Here is a 7,719-nt window from a genome sequence, read left to right on the forward strand (position 1 = left end):
TCTGACTTTCAACAGTGCTGCATTTTGATGAGTGTTTCTCATATCAGAATTTCAGTGAATGATCTTAGCAGTTTAATGGTATGGTAGTAATGCCATACTAGAGTTCCCACTATAGCCTCCCTCAAATTCCATTAGTTGTCTGAGGATCAGTCTCCTTGTCGACCATTTTGTCACCTCATTGGTTGTGAAGTGGACTAATTCCATAAAAGGTGAGAGCCGAGCGGTCCTGCTAAAGACCCAGCCTGATCCACTTTTTAATGGGGGTGAACAGCCAGTGAAAATGTCACTGATCCTTCTGATGACAGCCCACAATGTATGCTAATTGCCTGGAGAACATGGGAACTGACACTGTAACCAGTTATCTGTGGTTAAATGGATTTTACAAATATTTTCTTAAACGAGGTCACATGCCCTCTTTTCCCTTGGAAAGTTCCCAGCAGCCAGGAAAAGGAGCCAACGATTTCTCCTCCTGACATTGCCGAATGTGACAGTCAGCAAACCTGTACCTACAGGCTTCACCACCACCACAGACATGGCTACCCACACCCACCCTAGTGATGTATGTTGGGGAGAGTGGGGTAAGTTGAGCCATCTCTTGTTTCTAGGAAACTATACAAACTGAATGTGACCTAATATTTAGGAAACCATCGCATGAAGTCTGAATGAAACCACATGGAAAAAGTGGTAAGCAAGTTAGGGCCAAAGATCGGATTTTCACAAAGTCAAATGAATTTGGGTAATAGGTTTCATGATGCTTGTCTATTTTTATTTAACCTTAATTTAACTAGGCAAGTCAGTTAAGAACAAAATCTTATTTTACAATAATGGCCTATCCCGGCCAAACCCTCCCCTAACCTTTTATTTATGTATTTAATTTCACCTTTATTTAACCAGGTCGGCCAGTTGAGAACAAGTTCTCATTTACAATTGCGACCTGGCCAAGATAAAGCAAAGCAGTTCGACACACAGCGACACAGTTACACATGGAGTAAAACAAACATACAGTCAATAATACAGTATAAACAAGTCTATATACGATGTGAGCAAATGAGGTGAGATAAGGGAGGAAAAGGCAAAAAAAGGCCATGGTGGCAAAGTAAATACAATATAGCAAGTAAAACACTGGAATGGTAGATTTGCAGTGGAAGAATGTGCAAAGTAGAAATAAAAATAATGAGGTGCAAAGGAGCTAAATAAAATAAATAGAGTAGGGAAAGAGGTAGTTGTTTGGGCTAAATTATAGGTGGGCTATGTACAGATGCTGTAATCTGTGAGCTGCTCTGACAGCTGGTGATTAAAGCTAGTGAGGGAGATAAGTGTTTCCAGTTTCAGAGATTTTTGTAGTTCGTTCCAGTCATTGGCAGCAGAGAACTGGAAGGAGAGGCGGCCAAAGAAAGAATTGGTTTTGGGGGTGACCAGAGAGATATACCTGCTGGAGTGCGTGCTACAGGTGGGTGATGCTATGGTGACCAGCGAGCTGAGATAAGGGGGGACTTTACCTAGCAGGGTCTTGTAGATGACATGGAGCCAGTGGGTTTGGCGACGAGTATGAAGTGAGGGCCAGCCAATGAGAGCGTACAGGTCGCAATGGTGGGTAGTATATGGGGCTTTGGTGACAAAACGGATGGCACTGTGATAGACTGCATCCAATTTATTGAGTAGGGTATTGGAAGCTATTTTGTAAATGACATCGCCAAAGTCGAGGATTGGTAGGATGGTCAGTTTTACAAGGGTATATTTGGCAGCATGAGTGAAGGATGCTTTGTTGCGAAATAGGGAGCCAATTCTAGATTTAACTTTGGATTGGAGATGTTTGATGTGGGTCTGGAAGGAGAGTTTACAGTCTAACCAAACACCTAGGTATTTGTAGTTGTCCACGTATTCTAAGTCGGAGCCATCCAGAGTAGTGATGTTGGACAAGCGGGCAGGGGCAGGCAGCGATCGGTTGAAGAGCATGCATTTCGTTTTACTTGTATTTAAGAGCAATTGGAGGCCACGGAAGGAGAGTTGTATGGCATTGAAGCTTGCCTGGAGGGTTGTTAACACAGTGTCCAAAGAAGTGCCAGAAGTATACAGAATGGTGTCGTCTGCGTAGAGGTGGATCAGAGACTCACCAGCAGCAAGAGCGACATCATTGATGTATACAGAGAAGAGAGTCGGTCCAAAAATTGAAGCCTGTGGCACCCCCATAGAGACTGCCAGAGGTCCGGACAGCAGACCCTTCGATTTGGCACACTGAACTCTATCAGAGTAACCTAGATGATGCTGGGTCAATTTTTCGCCGCCCTATGGGACTCCTGATCACGGCCGGTTGTGATACAGCCCGGGATTGAACCAGGGTCTGTAGTGACGCCTCTAGCACTGAGATGCAGTGCCTTAGACTGCTGTGCTACTCGGTAGCATACAAAACCAAATTAGATAGTTTTTTTCATAATTTGCGGTCTATAGAACCAGGTATAAACAGAGTTTTAACATGCATCTTTTGTCCTGATCTTATCCACATTCTGATTGTGCCCACATTTTCAGACCGGTGTGGTCACGTTTTCACCGACCAGTTTCTTGGGCTTAGTAGCCTCATGCAGAGAACTTGTCTACCAATTGGCACATCGAAACAACATCCTTGTCCCAGACATCTGGTCAAGAAATGGAAGACAAAGGGATATTGAACAGAAATCTACTGTATATCCGAATCAGTGGAGGCTGTTGAGGGGAGGACGGCTCATAATAATGACTGGAACAGAGCGAATGGAATGGCATCAAACTGTTTGAATTTGATACCATTCCACTGATTCCGCTCCAGCCATTACCACGAGCCCGTCCTCCCCAATTAAGGTGCCACCAACCTCCTGTGATCTGAATGTAGGCATACATTTAAGATATACAATATACCACACCCATATTCCATTAATTAAACTTTGACCTACCAGCACTTACCCCAAAGCCACTTACCCTGCCTCTATGCTCAACTTACCACATACCCGGGATAAGTTGTGTCGAAACCTCTTTTTCCAGGGGGGGGACAAGCTATGTTTTCATAACTATTATAAATTCTGATTATTTCCAGGGATACACAACATCCTGAAATATACACTATCTTTGTTAGAACAAATACTATATTTCCCTAGTCGTAGTGACGCTAAATGTAAAAAATGGCTCACTGTCCCCTTTCTGTAGTGCTCAAGGACAGGACAGGACATTACTTTTTAAACCATGATTTGAAGCTATACAGTTAAACAAAAGCATGATCTTTATAAGTAATTCTTCAAAATCAAGGGGCATATACTTTACTGGACAAATTACTGGATATATTAGACTGGCTGTAAGATCATCACAACTTTACAACATTTGGTTATAGTTTTCAATTTTGAAAAACATCATGGGCTACTTGTTGCTGCCTTGATTCACTTGAGGCCACCAGTGCAGGTCAACTTGGGTCACTTAGGTCAACAAGCTCTCAATTAGATGTTTATTCATGCTTCTCCAAATATATAATTTTGAAGTTGCTCCAAATGTCAGTGTTTTTTGACACCCCGGGTTGACAAATGTTTTTAAAACAAGCGTCCACCACTGGGATCGAATATACAGCCTTCTGGGATTACACCCATTTGCCACTCCCACCCATAACGCCCTATCAAAACCCAAGCCTACTTGATGGTAATAGTGCTCACTGTTGCTCCTTGTGGAATTTCCTGACGTCCTCAGGATGTGAATAGGCGTCCAATTTCGAAGTCACCCTTGAGCGATTTGCCTGACTCATATCACCTATCTGAATGAAGTAATGAATATTGAGCATTGATAGTTTGTTCACGTGGTAATTCATAAACGGTAGACTCTTTTGAAATTGGAAACAAGTGGAGCATGGTTATCATTGGTTTGAAAACTTGGGAGACACCTCCACTTTCAACCCTCCCTGCTCCAGCCTACTTTCCAGTTCATGTTGAGCATATTCATGTGAATACCACCTGGCACGAGTTGCATAGGTCAGCAAGTCTGACCAAGCATGGAAGAGTTGGCAAGAGAAAGCATCAGCTTGCTGGCCAAGCCCGTGCTCGATACAGACGGCCCAAGACTTGCATGTATGGGAGCAGTTTTCCTCATGCTCAAACCTGCGCTTGGTGCGGGACTTCTCAATTTCCCTTGGGCTTTCGAGAAAGCCAAGGGAATTCACACTGCAGTCGCCGTGGAAATGGTTAGTGACTTTAGTGACCCCAACCTGGTCTCAGAGTATTTCGTATTACTCTGTACGTAAATCCGGGACACTGTATTTTGTATGATATGTTAAGGCAAAAATTAAATTAGGGTGGTTGGATGGGTGGGCGTATAACACGAACGTCTTGCAACCCAAAGATTGCAAGTTCAAATTTAATCGCAGAGAACTTTAGAATGTTACCTAATTAATAACTTTATAACTACTTACTACTTTTTACCTACTTTCCAACTACTTAGCATGTTAGCTAACCCTAACCCTTTAACCTAACTCCTAAACTTATAAACTTATATTGTATGTTTTGAAAATTTGTAACATATAATTCGAATTGTAATTCGTAACATATCATGTGAAATGGGTTATGGACATCCACAAATTAATACATACCATATGAAACGTAACATATCATACTAAATATACTGTCTCAGATTTACATACAGAATAATACTAAATGCTCTGAGACCAACTTGCTGACCCTGGTAAACAAAACATGTATAGCCTATATTCCTGTTCTTTAACTAAATTACAACCATCACTAACCATCTCCTCCTGTTTTTAAACTTAATTCAAACCAATTTAAACAATCCAATCTACTCTATCTCTACTAAATCCCATTGACTTACTTGACATGTAATTTAATGCGCTGGTGAACCTTCTAAAATTGGGTGTTGGTGATTATTTTTGGGAAAGGTCAAATGATTTCCAGTTTTTTCATTTTATATAGAATCAATATCAAGAACACCAGTCATTCTCTAGACTAGTGTAATAATTGATATTCACCTCTCTCTGACATTCCCTCTGGTTATCCCTTCCTCTCATCACTTTTATCCTTCATAGGCCTACTCTCTAATTCACTGATCAATAACATCTCTCTTCTCCCACTGAGCAACCTCTTGATTGTATTTTTATCCCTCCTCTGCCCCAGGTGTCCCTGGTGTTCCTCATCAGTGGCCTGGTAATCTTGGGCTACTCCTCCATCAGTGGTCAGAACACATACCAAGGTGTGGTGAAGGATGTGTGTGGGCCTGCGATCGGGCAACTCTGTGAGGTCGTGTTCGTCTTCAACCTCTTCATGATCTCTGTGGCTTTCCTGGTCATAGTAACGGACCAGCTGGAGAAATGTGAGTCATCTCCGTGACCACATGACTCCCTGACATCTCTTGCTGGATTATGTTATAGAAATTCCTTCCTGAACTATTTCTTCTGGAGCCTTTGAAATCATCTGAGTTTGTTTTCCCCCATCCTTCTCATTATGTAATGATGCTCATAGGAAATGGGTTAATGATATAGATTGTCAACATTATATCTGATACATGTTTCATGATGTCATTTATGTGTTTGTGTTGATAACTGGATTGCACGAAGCAGACATGCCATTCCACTGGTAAACAGACCCGCATTTTGTCCTCATCCTCCTGTGTGTCTTCCTCATCCTCCCTCTCTCCATCCCTAAAGAGATCAGTATTCAGAAGTACATCAGGTGAGGTATTTATGGGCAGTTTAATACGGCATTGCAAAGACTACTTGATGCATAACATTGCAATATTGACATGTCTGTTGCTGCCATATTCAATATAATGTTATACTCAAGCCTTTCCCCCTCTTTGAAGTATTTTAGGTACTCTGGCCGCTACATACCTAACAGTGGCCATCGTTCTGAAATATCACACAAGAGAGGAACGTGAGGTGCACATATCCACCCTCTACAGTAGTGGGTGAGTGCTTGTAATCCCAATTAATATGAGTCATTTCTATCTTTGTTATATAATCTGAGGTGAACAATAGATAGGAGTTTATGATAGGCCTCTATGATAGGTCTATGTGCTAGGTAGAAAAATGCTGTCAAAGTTAAATGTAGCCTTTTATGCATCTAGGTCTGTGAGATCAGGATATAAGATGATCTTTTAATAAAAGTAACTTCTAAACATTCTGCTCTTGTTAAAGGTGGTTTAATTTTCAACAACATTTTGACTGTTTGGGAGTGAAGTCATGGCCACATTGTAATTTGTCAGTGTGATTGACACATGAACTGTAAAAGACTGACATTGCCTCAAAGGGCAGACCAGGTACTTTAGAAAAAGCCTTTCCATAGTTTTGTTGTTGGCTCTCTGTAGAATAAGCTCTATGCCTTCGATGTTCAGCGTTATCCCGACCATCTGTTTTGGCTTTTAGGTGAGTACTGCTTAAATCATGTCTGGTTTTCAAAGAGGTTACTAGTGCGGTTAGATTATTTTCTTTATGAAGCCAATGGTTAAAGGTCTGGCATTTACCCCAAATTCTGGTCAATTGAGGAGCTGTCTGGAAACCCATCACAGTCCAGTCGAGCCTCAGGCTATCCTGCTCTTTAAAATGGCTAAGGAGAGCTGGTTCTCTGTTCAATATTTGAACATAGGTAAGATTGAAAATAAGTGTTATTTTCCACTTTTCTTCCAGAGGTAGTTTTTTGTAATCTTCTGAGTAACCAAGGGAACACAGGAGGATGATCAGAAATGCAATTAAAGGGCAGTGGGAGAGAGAACTAGTGTTGTACGAACCATCCTGATCTCTCAAGCTTACATTCTGTTTAGCTAGCTATGTTTAGCGAAACAGAACTTAAGCTTGCGAGATCAGGATGGTTCATACGAAGCTGAAAGAGGCCCACAAAGCCCAGCTAGCTGAGCCCCTGCACCCTCAGGCTGATTGATTACTTAGCTGGAGAAGAAAAAGGAATGATGGAGATCCTGAAGGAAGGTGGGATGGAGGAATGTTGGAGGAGCATATTGATGAAACCTGGGAGAACTTTGCTTATGCAATGTATACTGTTGAATTGGAAGCTTGTCTCAGCTCATGACAAAGGCTTTGACGTTCTATGAGCATTAACAGCTTTGGAGCCCCGTACTATTGATTGCTTCTCTGGCTCTTACATTGAGACTAACTGGACACCAGAATGATTCAAAGGATTAAGTGTTGGGGCTCTTTTTCCTGTGGGCACTGTCTGTGAAAATTAGAGCTATATGAGTGACACAAGTCTCAGTCTCAGGTCTATGTAGCCATGTTTATCTGTGATTTGCATTCTGAATCTGCCATGTCCTGTTCTGTATCATTCTGTGCTCCAGTGTCACGAGGCTTGCACAGCCATCTACAGCAGCATGGAGAACAAAAGCCTGTCCCACTGGGTGTTCATCTCTGTGTTGTCCATGTTCTTCTGCCTGGTCATCTACTCCCTAACTTGTGAGGCTCATCCTTTCAATACTCTATCTGATAGCACCAAGTGATTGTAGTGAACACAGCGACTATACGACTGCACACTCTTAGAAAAAAGGGTTCCATAGTAGGACCCTTTTTGGTTTCAGGTAGAACCCTTTTGGTCTCCATGTAGAACTCCCTGTGGAAAGGGTTCTACCTGGAACCAAAAAAGGGTTCTTCAAAGAGTTTTCCTATAGACCCAGTCGGTATTAGATATAACGTCGCGGCACTGCCCACCTGTGGGGCAAACAACCTGTGGTTACCTAGGTTACTACTTTGACTCACAG

At 42.0% G+C, this 7,719-nt stretch overlaps 1 pseudogene; it reads left to right on the forward strand.

The window, feature by feature from the left end:
* Positions 1 to 4,000: 4,000 nt before the first annotated feature.
* LOC110532150 lies at positions 4,001 to 7,461 on the forward strand (annotated as a pseudogene).
* Positions 7,462 to 7,719: the final 258 nt, after the last annotated feature.

The sequence above is a fragment of the Oncorhynchus mykiss genome, chromosome 1 (assembly GCF_013265735.2).
Source record: "Oncorhynchus mykiss isolate Arlee chromosome 1, USDA_OmykA_1.1, whole genome shotgun sequence".
Lineage (NCBI taxonomy): Eukaryota > Metazoa > Chordata > Actinopteri > Salmoniformes > Salmonidae > Oncorhynchus > Oncorhynchus mykiss.